The sequence below is a fragment of the Gorilla gorilla genome, chromosome 13 (assembly GCF_029281585.2).
Source record: "Gorilla gorilla gorilla isolate KB3781 chromosome 13, NHGRI_mGorGor1-v2.1_pri, whole genome shotgun sequence".
Lineage (NCBI taxonomy): Eukaryota > Metazoa > Chordata > Mammalia > Primates > Hominidae > Gorilla > Gorilla gorilla.
The window spans coordinates 58,536,705-58,551,857 of NC_073237.2; the positions used below are offsets into that span (position 1 = coordinate 58,536,705).

General features: G+C 39.9%; 1 protein-coding gene across 3 annotated transcripts in view; it reads left to right on the plus strand.

Annotated features, from left to right (window-relative positions):
* The window catches only part of RANBP6 (RAN binding protein 6), a 404,812-nt gene that overhangs the window by 353,268 nt on the left and 36,391 nt on the right, over nucleotides 1–15,153 (plus strand). For 2 of the 3 annotated variants that reach the window (XM_055350597.2, XM_055350599.2), the window contains 2 exons: nucleotides 6,508–6,738; nucleotides 8,531–8,585. The gene's annotated coding sequence lies outside the window, so the exon portion shown is untranslated. The remainder of the gene's footprint in view (nucleotides 1–6,507; nucleotides 6,739–8,530; nucleotides 8,586–15,153) is intronic. The other variant, XM_055350598.2, reaches the window with a different exon arrangement.

The following is a 15,153-nucleotide window of genomic DNA, read 5'->3' on the forward strand; positions in this document are numbered from 1 at the left end:
GGATATTATCCAAGAGAACTTCCCCAACCTAGCAAGGCAGGCCAACATTCAAATTCAGGAAATACAGAGAATGCCACAAAGATACTCCTCAAGAAGAGCAACTCCAAGACACATAATTGTCAGATTCACCAAAGTTGAAATGAAGGAAAAAATGTTAAGGGCAGCCAGAGAGAAAGGTCGGGTTACCCTCAAAGGGAAGCCCATCAGACTAACAATGGCTCTCTCGGCGTAAACTCCACAAGCCAGGAGAGAGTGGGGGCCAGTATTCAACACTCTTAAAGAAAAGAATTTTCAACCCAGAATTTCATATCCAGCCAAAATAACCTTCATAAGTGAAGGAGAAAAAAAATCCTTTACAACCAAGTAAATGCTGAGAGATTTTGTCACCGCCAGGCCTGCCTTACAAGAGCTCCTGAAGGAAGCACTAAACATGGAAAGAAACAACCGGTACCAGCTGCTGCAAAATCATGCCAAATTGTAAAGACCATTGATGCTAGGAAGAAACTGCATCAACTAATGAGCAGAATAACCAGCTAACATCATAATGACAGGATCAAATTCACAGATAACAATATTAACCTTAAATGTAAATGGGCTAAATGCTCCAATTAAAAGACACAGACTGGCAAATTGGATAAAGAGTCAAGACCCATCAGTGTGCTGTATTCAGGAAACCCATCTCACATGCAGAGACACACATAGGCTCAAAATAAAGGGATGGAGGAAGATCTACCAAGCAAATGGAAAACAGAAAAAAGCAAGGGTTGCAATCCTAGTCTCTGATGAAACAGACTTTAAACCAACAAAGATCAAAAGAGACAAAGAAGGCCGTTACATAATGGTAAAGGGATCAATTCAACAAGAAGAGCTAACTATCCTAAATATATCCGCACCCAATACAGGAGCACCCAGATTCATAAAGCAAGCCCTTAGAGACCTACAAAGAGACTTAGACTCCCACACAATAATAATGGGAGACTTTAACACCCCACTGTCAACATTAGACAGATCAACGAGACAGAAAGTTAACAAGGATATCCAGGAATTGAACTCAGCTCTGCACCAAATGGACCTAATAGACATGTACAGAACTCGCCACCCCATATCAACAGAATATACATTCTTCTCAGCACCACATCGCACTTATTCCAAAACTGACCACATAGTTGGAAGTAAAGCACTCCTCAGCAAATGCAAAACAACAGAAATTATAACAAACTGTCTCTCAGACCACAGTGCAATCAAGCTAGAACTCAAGATTAAGAAACTCACTCAAAACCACTCAACTGCATGGAAACTGAACAACCTGCTCCTAAATGACTACTGGGTACATAACGAGATGAAGGCAGAAATAAAGATGTTCTTTAAACCAATGAGAACAAAGACACAACATACCAGAATCTCTGGGACACATTTAAAGCAGTGTGTAGAGGGAAATTTCTAGCACTAGATGCCCACAAGAGAAAGCAAGAAAGATCTAAAATTGACATCCTAACATCACAATTAAAAGAACTAGAGAAACAAGAGCAAACACATTCAAAAGCTAGCAGAAGGCAAGAAATAACTAAGATCAGAGCAGAACTGAAGGAGATAGAGACACAAAAAACCCTTCAAAAAATCAATGAATCCAGGAGCTGGTTTTTTGAAAAGATAAACAAAATTGATAGACTGGTAGCAAGACTAATAAAGAAGAAAAGAGAGAAGAATCAAATAGACACAATAAAAAATGTTAAAGGGGATATCACCACTGATCCCACAGAAATACAAACTACCATCAGAAAATACTATAAACACCTCTACACAAATAAACTAGAAAATCTAGAAGAAATGGATAAATTCCTGGACACATACACCCTCCCAAGACTAAAGCAGGAAGAAGTTGAATCCCTGAATAGACCAATAACAGGCTCTGAAATTGAGGCAATAATTAATAGCCTACCAACCAAAACAAGTCCAGGACCAGATGGATTCACAGCAGAATTCTACCAGAGGTACAAAGAAGAGCTGGTAACATTCTTTCTGAAACTATTCCAATCAATAGAAAAAGAGGGAATCCTCCCTAACTCATTTTATGAGGCCAGCATCATCCTGATACCAAAGCCTGGTAGGGACACAACAAAAAAAGAGAATTTTAGACCAATATCCCTGATGAACATCAATGCGAAAATCCTCAATAAAATACTGGCAAACCGAATACAGCAGCACATCAAAAAGCTTATCCACCATGATCAAGTTGGCTTCATCCCTGGGATGCAAGGCTCGTTCAATATACACAAATCAATAAACGTAATCCATCATATAAACAGAACCAAAGACAAAAACCACATGATTATCTCAATAGATGCAGAAAAGACCTTTGACAAAATTCAACAGCCCTTCGTGCTAAAAACTCTCAATAAACTAGATATTGATGGGACGTATCTCAAAATAATAAGAGCTAGTTATGACAAACCCACAGCCAATATCATACTGAATGGACAAAAACTGGAAGCATTCCCTTTGAAAACTGGCACGAGACAGGAATGCCCTCTCTCACCACTCCTATTCAACATGGTGTTGGAAGTTCTGGCCAGGGCAATCAGGCAGGAGAAAGAAATAAATGGTATTCAATTAGGAAAAGAGGAAGTCAAATTGTCCCTGTTTGCAGATGACATGATTGTATATTTAGAAAATCCCATCGTCTCAGCCCAAAATCTCCTTAAGCTGATAAGCAACTTCAGCAAAGTCTCAGGATATAAAATCAATGTGCAAAAATCACAAGCATTCCTCTACACCAATAACAGACAAACAGAGAGCCAAATCATGAGTGAACTCTCATTCACAATTGCTTCAAAGAGAATAAAATACCTAGGAATCCAACTTACAAGGGATGTGAAGGACCTCTTCAAGGAGAACTAGAAAACACTGCTCAACGAAATAAAAGAGGACACAAACAAATGGAAGAACATTCCATGTTCATGGATAGGAAGAATCAATATCCTGAAAATGGCCATATTGCCCAAGGTAATTTATAGATTCAATGCCATCCCCATCAATCTACCAATGACTTTCTTCACAAAATTGGAAAAAACTACTTTCAATTTCATATGGAACTAAAAAAAAGCCTGCATTGCCAAGACAATCCTAAGCCAAAAGAACAAAGCTGGAGGCATCACGCTACCTGACTTCAAACTATACTACAAGGCTACAGTAACCAAAACAGCATGGTACTGGTACCAAAACAGAGATATAGACCAATGGAACAGAACAGAGCCCTCAGAAATAATACCACACATCTACAACCATCTGATCTTTGACAAACCTGACAAAAACAAGAAATGGGGATATGATTCCCTATTTAACAAATGGTGCTGGGAAAACTGGCTAGCCATATGTAGAAAACTGAAATGGGACCCCTTCCTTACATCTTATACAAAAATTAATTCAAGATGGATTAAAGACTTAAATGTTAGACCTAAAACCATAAAAACCCTAGAAGAAAACCTAGGCAATACCATTCAGGACATAGGCATGGGCGAGGACTTCATGACTAAAACACCAAAAGCAATGGCAACAAAAGCCAAAATTGACAAATGGGATCTAATTAAACTAAAGAACTTCTGCACAGCAAAAGAAACTACCATCAGAGTAAACAGGCAACCTACAGAATGGGAGAAAGTTTTTGCAATCTACTCATCTGACAAACGGCTAATATCCAGAATCTACAAAGAACTTAAACAAATTTACAAGAAAAAATCAAACAACCCCATCAAAAAGTGGGCAAAGGGTATGAACAGACACTTCTCAAAAGAAGACATTTATGCAGCCAAGAGACACATGAAAAACAAACAACCCCATCAAAAAGTGGGCAAAGGACATGAACAGACACTTCTCAAAAGAAGACATTTATGCAGCCAAGAGACACATGAAAAACAAACAACCCCATCAAAAAATGGGCAAAGACATGAACAGACACTTCTCAAAAGAAGACATTTATGCAGCCAAGAGACACATGAAAAACAAACAACCCCATCAAAAAATGGACAAAGACATGAACAGACACTTCTCAAAAGAAGACATTTATGCAGCCAAAAAAACATGAAAAAATGCTCACCATCACTGGCCATCAGAGAAATGCAAATCAAAACCACAATGAGATACCATCTCACACCAGTTAGAATGGCAATGATTAAAAAGTCAGGAAACAACAGGTGCTGGAGAGGATGTGGAGAAATAGGAACACTTTTACACTGTTGGTGGGACTGTAAACTAGTTCAACCACTGTGGAAGTCAGTGTGGCGATTCCTCAGGGATCTAGAACTAGAAATACCATTTGACCCAGCCATTCCATTACTGGGTATATACCCAAAGGACTATAAATCATGCTGCTATAAAGACACATGCACACGTATGTTTATTGCGGCACTATTCACAATAGCAAAGACTTGGAACCAACCCAAATGTGCAACAATGATAGACTGGATTAAGAAAATGTGGCACATATACACCATGGAATACTATGCAGCCATAAAAAATGATGAGTTCATGTCCTTTGTAGGGACATGGATGAAATTGGAAATCATCATTCTCAGTAAACTATCGCAAGAACAAAAAACCAAACACCGCATATTCTCACTCATAGGTGGGAATTGAACAATGAGAACACATGGACACAGGAAGGGGAACATCACACTCTGGGGACTGTTGTGGGGTGGGGGGAGGGGGGAGGGATAGCATTAGGAGATATACCTAATGCTAAATCATGAGTTAATGGGTGCAGCACACCAGCATGGCACATGTTTACATATGTAACTAACCTGCACATTGTGCACATGTACCCTAAAACTTAAAGTATAATAATAATAAAATAAAATAAAGTAAATAAAAAATAAATAAATAATAAAAAAAATAAATAAATAATCAAATATTGTTACACATTATGGTAAGCATCATAAACTAGCCTTCAATGTTCTTTTAAATAAGTAATATTCCTGAAGGGTAAGACAAATACAGGGAAAATGAATAGAAAATAATGCTAGAGGAAAACTAGCAATTTAGGAAAAAAAATTGGATACTGATTTATTTATCCTGTTTGCGTGCAATACTGAGAAAATTAATGGCTTAATTAGGAAAATGAGGAAAAAGACAAAGATGTAAATGTATGCAGGACATTTTGATGTGTTTCAAGCGTTGTAGAACTTGCGTTGTAATACTGATCCTTTATTGTACCTAATTTACCTAAAAAAATAAGACTTTTCATTGGTATACAAAAAAAAGAAAAAATGCTCATCATCACTGGCCATCAGAAAAATGCAAATCAAAACCACAATGAGATACCATCTCAGTTAGAATGGCGATCATTAAAAAGTCAGGAAACAACAGGTGCTGGAGAGGATGTGGAGAAATAGGAACACTTTTACACTGTTGCGGGGACTGTAAACTAATTCAACCATTGTGGAAGACAGTGTGGCGATTCCATAAGGATCTAGAACTAGAAATACCATTTGACCCACCCATCCCGTTACTGGATATATACCCAAAGGATTATAAATCATGCTGCTATAAAGACACATGCACACATATGTTTATTGTGGCACTAGTCACAATAGCAAAGACTTGGAACCAACCCAAATGCCCATCAATGATAGACTGGATTAAGAAAATGTGGCACATATACACCATGGAATACTATGCAGCCATAAAAAAGGATGAGTTCATGTCCTTTGCAGGGACATGGATGAAGCTGGAAATCACCATTCTGAGCAAACTATTGCAAGTACAGAAAACCAAACACCACATGTTCCCACTCATAAGTGGGAATTGAACAGTGAGAACACTTGTTCACAGGGTGGGGAACATCACACACTGGGGCCTGTCATGGGGTGGGGGAAGGGGGGAGGGATAGCATTAGGAGATATATACCTAATGTAAATGACGAGTTAATGGGTGCAGCACACCAACATGGCACATGTATACATATGTAACAACCTGTACGTTGTGCACATGTGCCCTAGAACTTAAAGTATAATTAAAAAAAGAAAAAAGAAAAAAAGAAAAATGTTACAAAACCTTTTTCTCAAAAAAAAAAAAAAATGTAATCTAAATAGGGATTGAGTACCACAACTCAGTATCACACCTTCCTGAAGTTTATCCGTTTTCTGTGACTTACAACCTCTTCTGCATCAGTGTTCATCCTTCCTTCCCTTCCAATAAGGGCTTGGTATATACTCATTGATCACCAAAAATTCAACCCTTTAACATTATATTATTTTATGGATATGTTAATTATTTTAATGAAAAACTTCAAATGTATAAAAAAAAGATTGTATAAGGAACTCCAAATTACCTATCTCCCTGCTTTAACAATTATCACATAATCATCTTATTTTGACTATACCTTCTCCCCCAGATTATTTTGAAGTAAGTTGTCTTATCTGTAAGTATATGTTGCTTTTGCCAGTATAACCAACTCTGTTTTATGTTTGTTCCTTGGGTTCTTTGTGCAATTTTCATCATTTGATTTATCAGTTCCTATTCAGGAGTTGTGTCTTCTACTTTTGAACTTGCCGTGTGCATCTCATCATGATTACACCTTGCTGGAATTCAGTACATGTGAAGTATGATGTCTACGTACAAAAACCCAGAATGGAGCCAACAGGAAAAATAAAACTCTGACAACACGGTTGAGAGAAACGATACCACAGTCACCCACCTGCGTGTTGAAGAAAATCTTTAATCTTGTGTAGAATGAATGTTTAGGTAATTGTTTGGCTAATAGCTCCTCAGAACCTTGAGGGGTATATAATTTTTGTATTATATACTACTTTAAAATAGGAAAACCCATTACCAACCACATCTTATATACTAGACCAAAATTTCTTAGTTAATGGATTTGCATTTTATCTGCTAGGAATTTGGAACTGCCACTTAAGACTAAGACTATCGCAAAGTTTCTGTGACCACATCACCACTCTGTTTCTCAATCTTCTTGGAGGTAACAGATTCTTGTTCAACCTGCTGACTTACTCTTTCTTACCCTTAAAGCAATAGCACCACCCTGTGGCAAGATTTAAAATGTTTCCTCACACTGGCAAATACAACTTCAATCTTACAACTTTAAGATGCCAAGTGACTCTAGAGGACTGGTGAAGTTTTGGGCCTCTTCTCATATTAAAGTTTTTAAATGTATAAAATACAATACATGGAATTACAAAGGAAATCAATTATATGAAAATACTGTTGTGGTCAGGTGTCCATGGACTCTAGTTAGGAAGCCATAATAGGAGACTGGGAACATGACATTTTGGTTCCTTCAGAAGCAACTCCTCTCTGTTCTCATAATTAAGGATCATTATTCTAGTTGAGTTTGCAGATAGGCTTTCAGGAATTACATAATGGTTTTGGCTCTATATCTGTAAGTATTTATATGGTTTATAAGAAAGGAAAGGTTGTTGGAGACAGTAGGGGAGTTTATAAAATAGAAAGCATCTACACAGTGAAAACATGTTGGGTTTTGTATCTAGGTCCTTTAAATTATTGAAGTTTAGATATTCTTGCCAAAAAGGAAGGATAGATTCCACAGAGTGCTCCTGAAAGGGTAGTCTCAAGGCATAAGGGCTTATCCTGAATGCTTTTATGAGGCTTACAAAGTAAAGCAAACTCGACAATTAATGTTATTCAGCCCTGCTGGGTAAATTTGCTCCAGATGCCTCAGAATTAAGTTCCCTCCAAGGGCTAATGAAGTAGCTCTAGGTGCCACTAGAGGGCACTGTGAGGACTCTGTTGCCAGTTAGGTGAGAGGAGCTATTGGACGGCGGCCCCCTGGAATGGGAACTCAAGGAAGAGGCAGGAAGGAGAGGACTCAAGGTGCAGGAAGGAAGATAGTTAACATTGCAGATCTTAGGTTATAAGTAAATAGTAGTAATAAAGCCTTACCAGATATTTCAGGCTCCCCCATCTACTGAGTACATGGTAGGACTGCACTTCTTAATCCTCCTGTATTGGGTAGGACCATATGATTGGCCCTGGCCAATATCCAATAAGTTGTCAGCAGGGATGGTATGTATCTCTTTTCTCCTCCTTCTCCTCCCTCTTCTTCTCCTCCTTCTTCTTTTTTAAACTTTGTAGAGACAGGGTCTCACTATGTTTCCAAGGCTAATCTTGAACTCCTGGCCTCAAGCAATCCTCCCGCTTAGGCCTTCCGGAATACTGGGATTACAGACATGTATCTGTTCTGCACCAAGCATTGAATTGTTGGTGCCAGACCCTCCAGAGTTCTCTTTCCCCTTGACATAAGTACTAACAATATTCAAGATGGTAGCTACTCTGTCAGCCTGGGTCCCTGAGTAACTACAATGGGCAGAGTCCCCCTGCTGATCCACAGTGGACAAGTAACATGATTCAAAAATAAATCTCATCTAAAACCACAGGCATTTGGGGATTAATGCTTACTGCAGCAGAGCATACATAACTTTGATTATCACAGCTAGGTACTCAACCAAGTATTTGCATGTTCAATCCTCTCAATATATTTATTTTTTCCTTTTTTCAGATGAGAAAATTGAGGCTTAGAAACTGTAAGGACTTACCCAAGGTCATGGAGCAAGGTAAGTCCTTTGACCTTATATCATGCTTCTTAATTACTATGTTATACTACATACCAAGACCAGTTAGAATCTGTGTTACATGTTCCCAATAAAGAAAGGAGAAATTCATGGAGCCAGAAATGCAAGAGGAAGGATCACTGAACCTAGCTTCTAGCCTATGGATCTTGAGTTACCCTCAATATTTAGCAGATAAGAGTGCTGCCAATCTCTCCAGTAACTTGAACTGGATTTGTCTTCTTTCTCCACAAACTCTCCCCTGGTTTTGCAAATCTTCCACCCAGATCCCTTGCCTCCAGTTCCTCCCTCCTCCAGTCATCTCACTTCTCACACTGCCTTCCACATCATCTTTTAAGTCATCATCTTAGCTCCCACCAGGACCACCTAGGGAGCTTTTCAAATACACATGCATAATTCATGCAGGGCCTGAGCAAGTATTTTTTTTCATATGTGGCTACAGTGGAAGACCCTAATATGAAAGACTGATTTTCATGTTTCTATACTATCAGGTCCCAGTTAACCTTTTCTCACTTATTGTCCACACAGTGCTCCACAGGTCATTTACAATAGAGATTATTATCCCTTGAATAAAACATTAAGAATATATTTATGTCCCCAGGCCTCTGCTCCAGTTGTTCCCTTTCTGTGAAATTTCTTCCTCATCCCCATCGGTAAAAATTCTACCATCGCTCAAATGTTTCCACCTTCATGTAGTACCCCCTTGCTGTCCCAAGTCACAATTCAGACTTGATTCCTTGGGCTCTTACAGTATTCGGCTTCTATGTGTACCAGAGTTTTGATAATTCTGTCTTTATTACATTTATTTATACATGTCTGTCTTCCCCACTAACCTGTCAACTCCTGAAGGGAGGGTCCCAGTGTTTTGTTTTTGGTTTTTGCCCAGTGTTTTTTTTTTGTGTGTGTGTGGGGGCGGGGGGGGTTCGGGGGGCAGGGATTGGATTTATTTATAATAAGAAGGCTGAATTGAGAGCTTACTTTTTTTTCCTAAAATTTAAAACAGTACTAGTAAAACCCTACCCTCCTCAGCTGACCTTATTTCAGGTATAAGAGTACAAAGCTTCTAGGTAAGCTACTCTCATGATGTAAGAGCATGACTGATAGCACCAAGCCTGTTTAAATTCACTGAAAGCCAGGAGAGGTCACATAGCAGAGGCATCTAGTCTGAGCATGTTTTCAGACTCCAAGTATTTCCAGTGTTATTTTGTCTTGGGATTCCACAAACTACCTCCCACAATGCTTCATATCTAGCAAATACTCATTATACTTTCAAATGCAACTTACTTTGATGAATTTACGTATTTATTCATTTATTCCACAAATATGTATTGGAGTGCTGACACTGAGTGCTTACTTTGAGCGAATCATCAGAGACACAGACAAAATGTCAGCCTTCATTAAGTCTACATTCTAGTAGAGGAGGCAAACAATAAACAGGATGAGTAGGTTATATATGTAGTATGTTAGAAGATAAGTGCCAAGGGGAAACACAAAGCAGAGATGGTAGATGAGCATCAGTTTGAGTGGTTTGTGTGCACATTAAAGTTTGAGGAGCTGTGCTCTAAATGGAGCCATCTTTACAGGGATTCTTTGCAGAATAATGAATGGGGATACATGCCAGATCCCAAAACAACTATTTTGGGAAGCAAAGAGATCCCGGGTCAGTTTCTTGAAAATTCAGAGCCAAATGCTGACATGACACCAGTATAAACTCACAATGGAATCACGGAACTTCCTAAGAATTTTTCCTCATATTTTTTAGACAAGTATGTATATACATGTGTGTGCTTAACTGATGTATGATTAGAAAAAAGGAACTAACGTTGTTGTTGTTGTTTAGTGCTTTGCTATGGTTTAGATGTGGTTTGTTCCCTCCAAAGCACATGTTGAAATTTGATTCCTAAAGTAATGGTGTTAAAAGGTGGTAGGGTCCATAAGAGGTGTTCAAGTCATAGGGGTTCCACTCTCATGAAGGGATTAATGCCATTCTCACAAGAGTGAGTTAGTTCTCATGGGAGGGAGCGTTATTATCACAAGAGTGGGTTATTATAAAGGTGAGTTCCGCTTTCTTGTTTCACTCTTGCTTCTTTTCTTGTCATGTGGTCTCTTGTTTTTCCACCATGTTAAGAAGCACCATGAGGCCCTCAACAGACACAGCTCTTCAATCTCAGACTTCCCAGCCTCCAGAACCAAGAGCCAAAACACATCTCTTTTCTCCTCCTCCTCCTCTTCCTCCTCCTCCTCTTCCTCTTCCTCCTCCTCTTCTTCTTCTTCCTCCTCCTCCTCTTCTTCTTCCTCCTCTTTCTTCCTCTTTCTTCTTATTCTTCTTCCTTTTTATTAAGTTAAGGGGTACAGGTGCAGGTTTGTCATATAGGTAACCTCATGTCATGGGGGTTTGTTGTACAGATTATTTTGTCACCCAGGTATTAAGCCTAGTACCCATTAGTTATTTTTTCTGATCCTCTCCCTTCTCCCGCACTCCACCCTCCAGTAGGCCCCAGCATATGTTGTTTCCCTCTATGTGTGCATGTGTTCTCAATATTTAGCTCCCACTTATAAGTGAGAATATGCGATATTTGGTTTTCTGTTCCTGTATTAGTTTGCTAAGGATAATGGCCTCCAGCTCCATCCATGATCCTGCAAAGGATATGATCTCATTCTTTTTTATGGCTGCCTAGTATTCCATGGTATATATATACATATATATATATCACATTTTCTTTATCCAGTCTATTATTGATGGACATTTAGGTTGATTCCATGTATTCACTATTGTGAATAGTGGTGCAGTGAACATATACGTGCATGTGCCTTTATGATAGAATGATTTATATTCCTTTGGGTATATGCCCAGTTATGGGATTGCTGGGTTGAACAGTAGTTCTGTTTTTAGCAATTTGAGGAATCACCACACTGCTTTCCACAATGGTTGAACTAATTTACCCTCCCACCAACAGTGTATAAGCATTCCTTTTTCTCCTTGCCAGCACCTGTTATTTTTTGACTTTTTAATTATAGCCATTCTGACTGCAAACCTCTTTTCTTTATAGATTATCCAGTCTCAGGTATTCTGTTACAGCAACCAAAAACAGACTAAGACATGCCTGTTATATGAGGCATTGTGTTACTATAACAGGAATAAACCTTAGACCAAAAACAAGGATAAATCAGAAGGATTACATTTGCATTTAATCAAATTAAATTCATTTTGACTCCAAAGATATATATATTACATTTTTTAGAATTGGGGGGTCTCATTCTGTTGCCCAGGCTGGAGTGCAGCGGTGCAATCACAGCTCACTGCAACCTCAAATTCCTGGGCTCAAGTGATCCTTCTGCATCAACCTCCCATGTAGCTAGAATTACAGGCATGTGCCACCATGCCCAGTTATTTTTTAAGAAACTTTTTTGTAGAGACAGAGTCTTAGTATGTTGTTCAGGCTGGTCTCAAACTCCTGGCTTCAAGTGATCCTCCCACCTCAGCCTCCCAAAGTGCTGGGATTACAGGTGTGAGCCACCACACCCAGCCTGTATTACTTTTTTAATCAGGAGAAAAAAAATGTTTAAGTCTCTATGCCCCATATTGCTTAGTCATTATTGAGCCCCTTTCCCTGTATCAGACTCCACAGGGAACATGTATCAGCCCCACTTCACATCCTCTAAGCCTCAGCTCAGATTCCAGCTGTGACAAAAAGGTCTCTGAAGGCTTCCACCTCTTTGCACTGACAGTATCTCACCTCAGACTTAAGCATTGTTTTTCTCACTTCCTGCTTCAGGGCTTCTCTGAGTCCTTGTTATGTGTGCCCATAGGTGCCTACTCAGCAGTTACCATACACACAAACCAGAGAGGTTGTTGCCCCAACCAGTAGGGGGCAGGAGCAGATGAATGAATGCTTCTCTTGCTTGTTCCTGGCCCTTCAAGTGAACAATTTTTGAGCCCATAGCAGTAACCAACTAAATAATGCAACCTCGTGTTAACTTTCCCTTACTTTCTGTCTCATACTATTGTTCCATTGGATTAATTCCTAAGTAAATTACCTGCATTCAAGCCTTTACCTCAAACTGTGACTTCAAGGGAATATCCAACTGAGTAATACAAAAGTTCCCATGGGTCTTAGTAAGAGAAAAATAAATAGAAAACCCTATCCAGGCTTTGATCCACGTAAGCCACCACTGAGATGTTCGTTACCCAAGCCCACTAGTCCCCTGGGAGTATGTAGTTAACATACCACTTCCTTTTGGGCACAGTAATATTTTCCAGGGCTGGGAGCCTTGGTATTACCATTCAGTCTCACCTATATACCCCACACCTGTGGAAATCTAGACACCAGAACAGTAGCTCCCAATTCTCATGGAACATCTTTCATCTCTTCCATAAAGTTGGCAGAAATATCCACTTTCTGTTTCTATATCTTTCCATGCAAGGACTCCCACCTTCTCCTCCTCCTTGCCACCCTCCCTACCTAATACAATCTCCTTGATGAATTGAAGCTTTCACAAAACACAAGAGAAATGTTTGTCTTTGAACAACTGCTTTTCTCCTACTAGGTAATCCCCAAGGAAAAGGTACATAATGGATCTTCTTGGAAATGGGAAAGAGAAAAAAAGAAAAAGAAAAAAACCCATACGAATTAATATCACAAAAAGGGTTCCTGAGCTGGGTGCATGTCTCTGTCTCCACAGAGATCATTTAGAACCTATTCTACAGTAGCTTGAAGCTTCAGAGCCAGCAAAAGTCCCACCTGGCTCCTAGCACAGCTTGCACCTGTGGCCTAAAACAGAGCCCGCTCTGGAAGATTAGTGATACCTGATCCCACTGCTGCTGGGGTGGGAGGTATCAGCTAGCCATAGTGCTTGCATCTGTTTATTAAAAGCTGTTCCAGGCCGGGCACGGTGGCTCACACCTGTAATCCCAGCACTTTGGGAGGCTGAGGCGGGTGGATCATGAGGTCAGGAGATCATAGACCATCCTAACATGGTGAAACCCCGTCTCTACTAAAAATACAAAAACAAAATTAGCCAGGCGTGATGGTGGGGGCCTGTAGTCCCAGCTATTTGGGAGGCTGAGATGCAAGCTGTGCTAGAAGGAGCCAGGTGGGACTTTTGCTCGCTCTGAAGCTTCAAATTACTGTAGAATAGGTCCTAAATGATCTCTGTGGAGACATAGACATGCCCCAGCTCAGGAACCCTTACTAGACCATCATTTCACAGTCTGCATGTTTTACACAAGTACTGGAAAAAATACATTTCTGTCATAAAAAATTCAAACCATACAGAAGAATAGAGAGTAAAAGTGACAGTCCTTTCTCCTAATCTCAAAAACACTCTCCTTCTAGAAACAAAGCGCTCTCTTCCCTAGGAGGGACACATTTTCCTACACGTGTTACACACACTACAGGCTTTGTTTTTTATAAAATGGAATCAAACCAATGGTATGGCTTTTTCACTTTAGAGTATGAATTGGTGGATTGTCACCACTGTAAATACCTGGTTTCTAATCTCAACTGGACAAAGGTTGACAATTCTTTTCTTTTCTGTTCTTATATTTATCTTTGTTCATTTCCCTCACCTCTCACCCCACCACTCCCGTGGCTTCTTCTAAACCTTTGACTCTTTCCTCAAACTCTTACCCTTTCACTTATAGACAATAGCCTCCCTAAGAAATAGCAACCATGGCCAGGTGTAGTGGCTCCTGACTATAAATCTCAGCACTTTGGGAGGCCAAGGCAGGAGGGTTCCTTGAACACAGGAGTTTAAGAGCAGCCTAGGCAACATGGCAAGACCCGATTCTACAAAAAATAAAAATAAATAAATAAATTAGCCAGACATGGTGGTGCACACCTGTGGTGACAGCTCCTTAGGACACTGAGGCAGGAGAATCACTTGAGCCCAGGAAGTCGAGGCTGCAAGTGAGCTGAGATCACACCACTGCACTCCAGCCTGGGTGACAGAGTGAGACCCTATCTCTAAATAAATACATAATAAAGACATAGAGATCTTTTTTTTTTTTTTTTTTTTAGATGAAGTCTCACTCTTGTCCCCCAGGCTGGAGTGAATGGCATGATCTCGGCTCACCGCAACCTCTGCCTCACAGGTTCAAGCAATTCTCCTGCCTCAGCCTCCCGAGTAGGGGGGATTACAGGCGCCTGCCACCACGCCTGGCTAATTTTTGTATTTTTAATAGAGACGGGGTTTCACCACGTTTGCCAGGCTGGTCTCGAACTCCTGACCTCAGGTGATCTGCCCACCTCAGCCTGATCATTAGTTTTAAAAAATTCCTTCAATTACTGCCTACCTACCACTTCAACTGCAAACTTACCTCACGTGCATCTCATCCAGGATCTCTTCCTCCTCAGTAAAAGCGTGTCCATTTTTTCCTTCATGATCTATCCTTTCCATTTGTACTTTGCATCCCATTCCCACACCAGGGACAGCTTGAGAGCCAGAAAGGCTAAGTTCCGGTCTTCTGCTGCTGCTTTCTAATTGTATGACTTCAGACAAGTTAACTTCTTTGAGAGTAGGAAATGTTCTGACCCATAGTCAATGAATCACT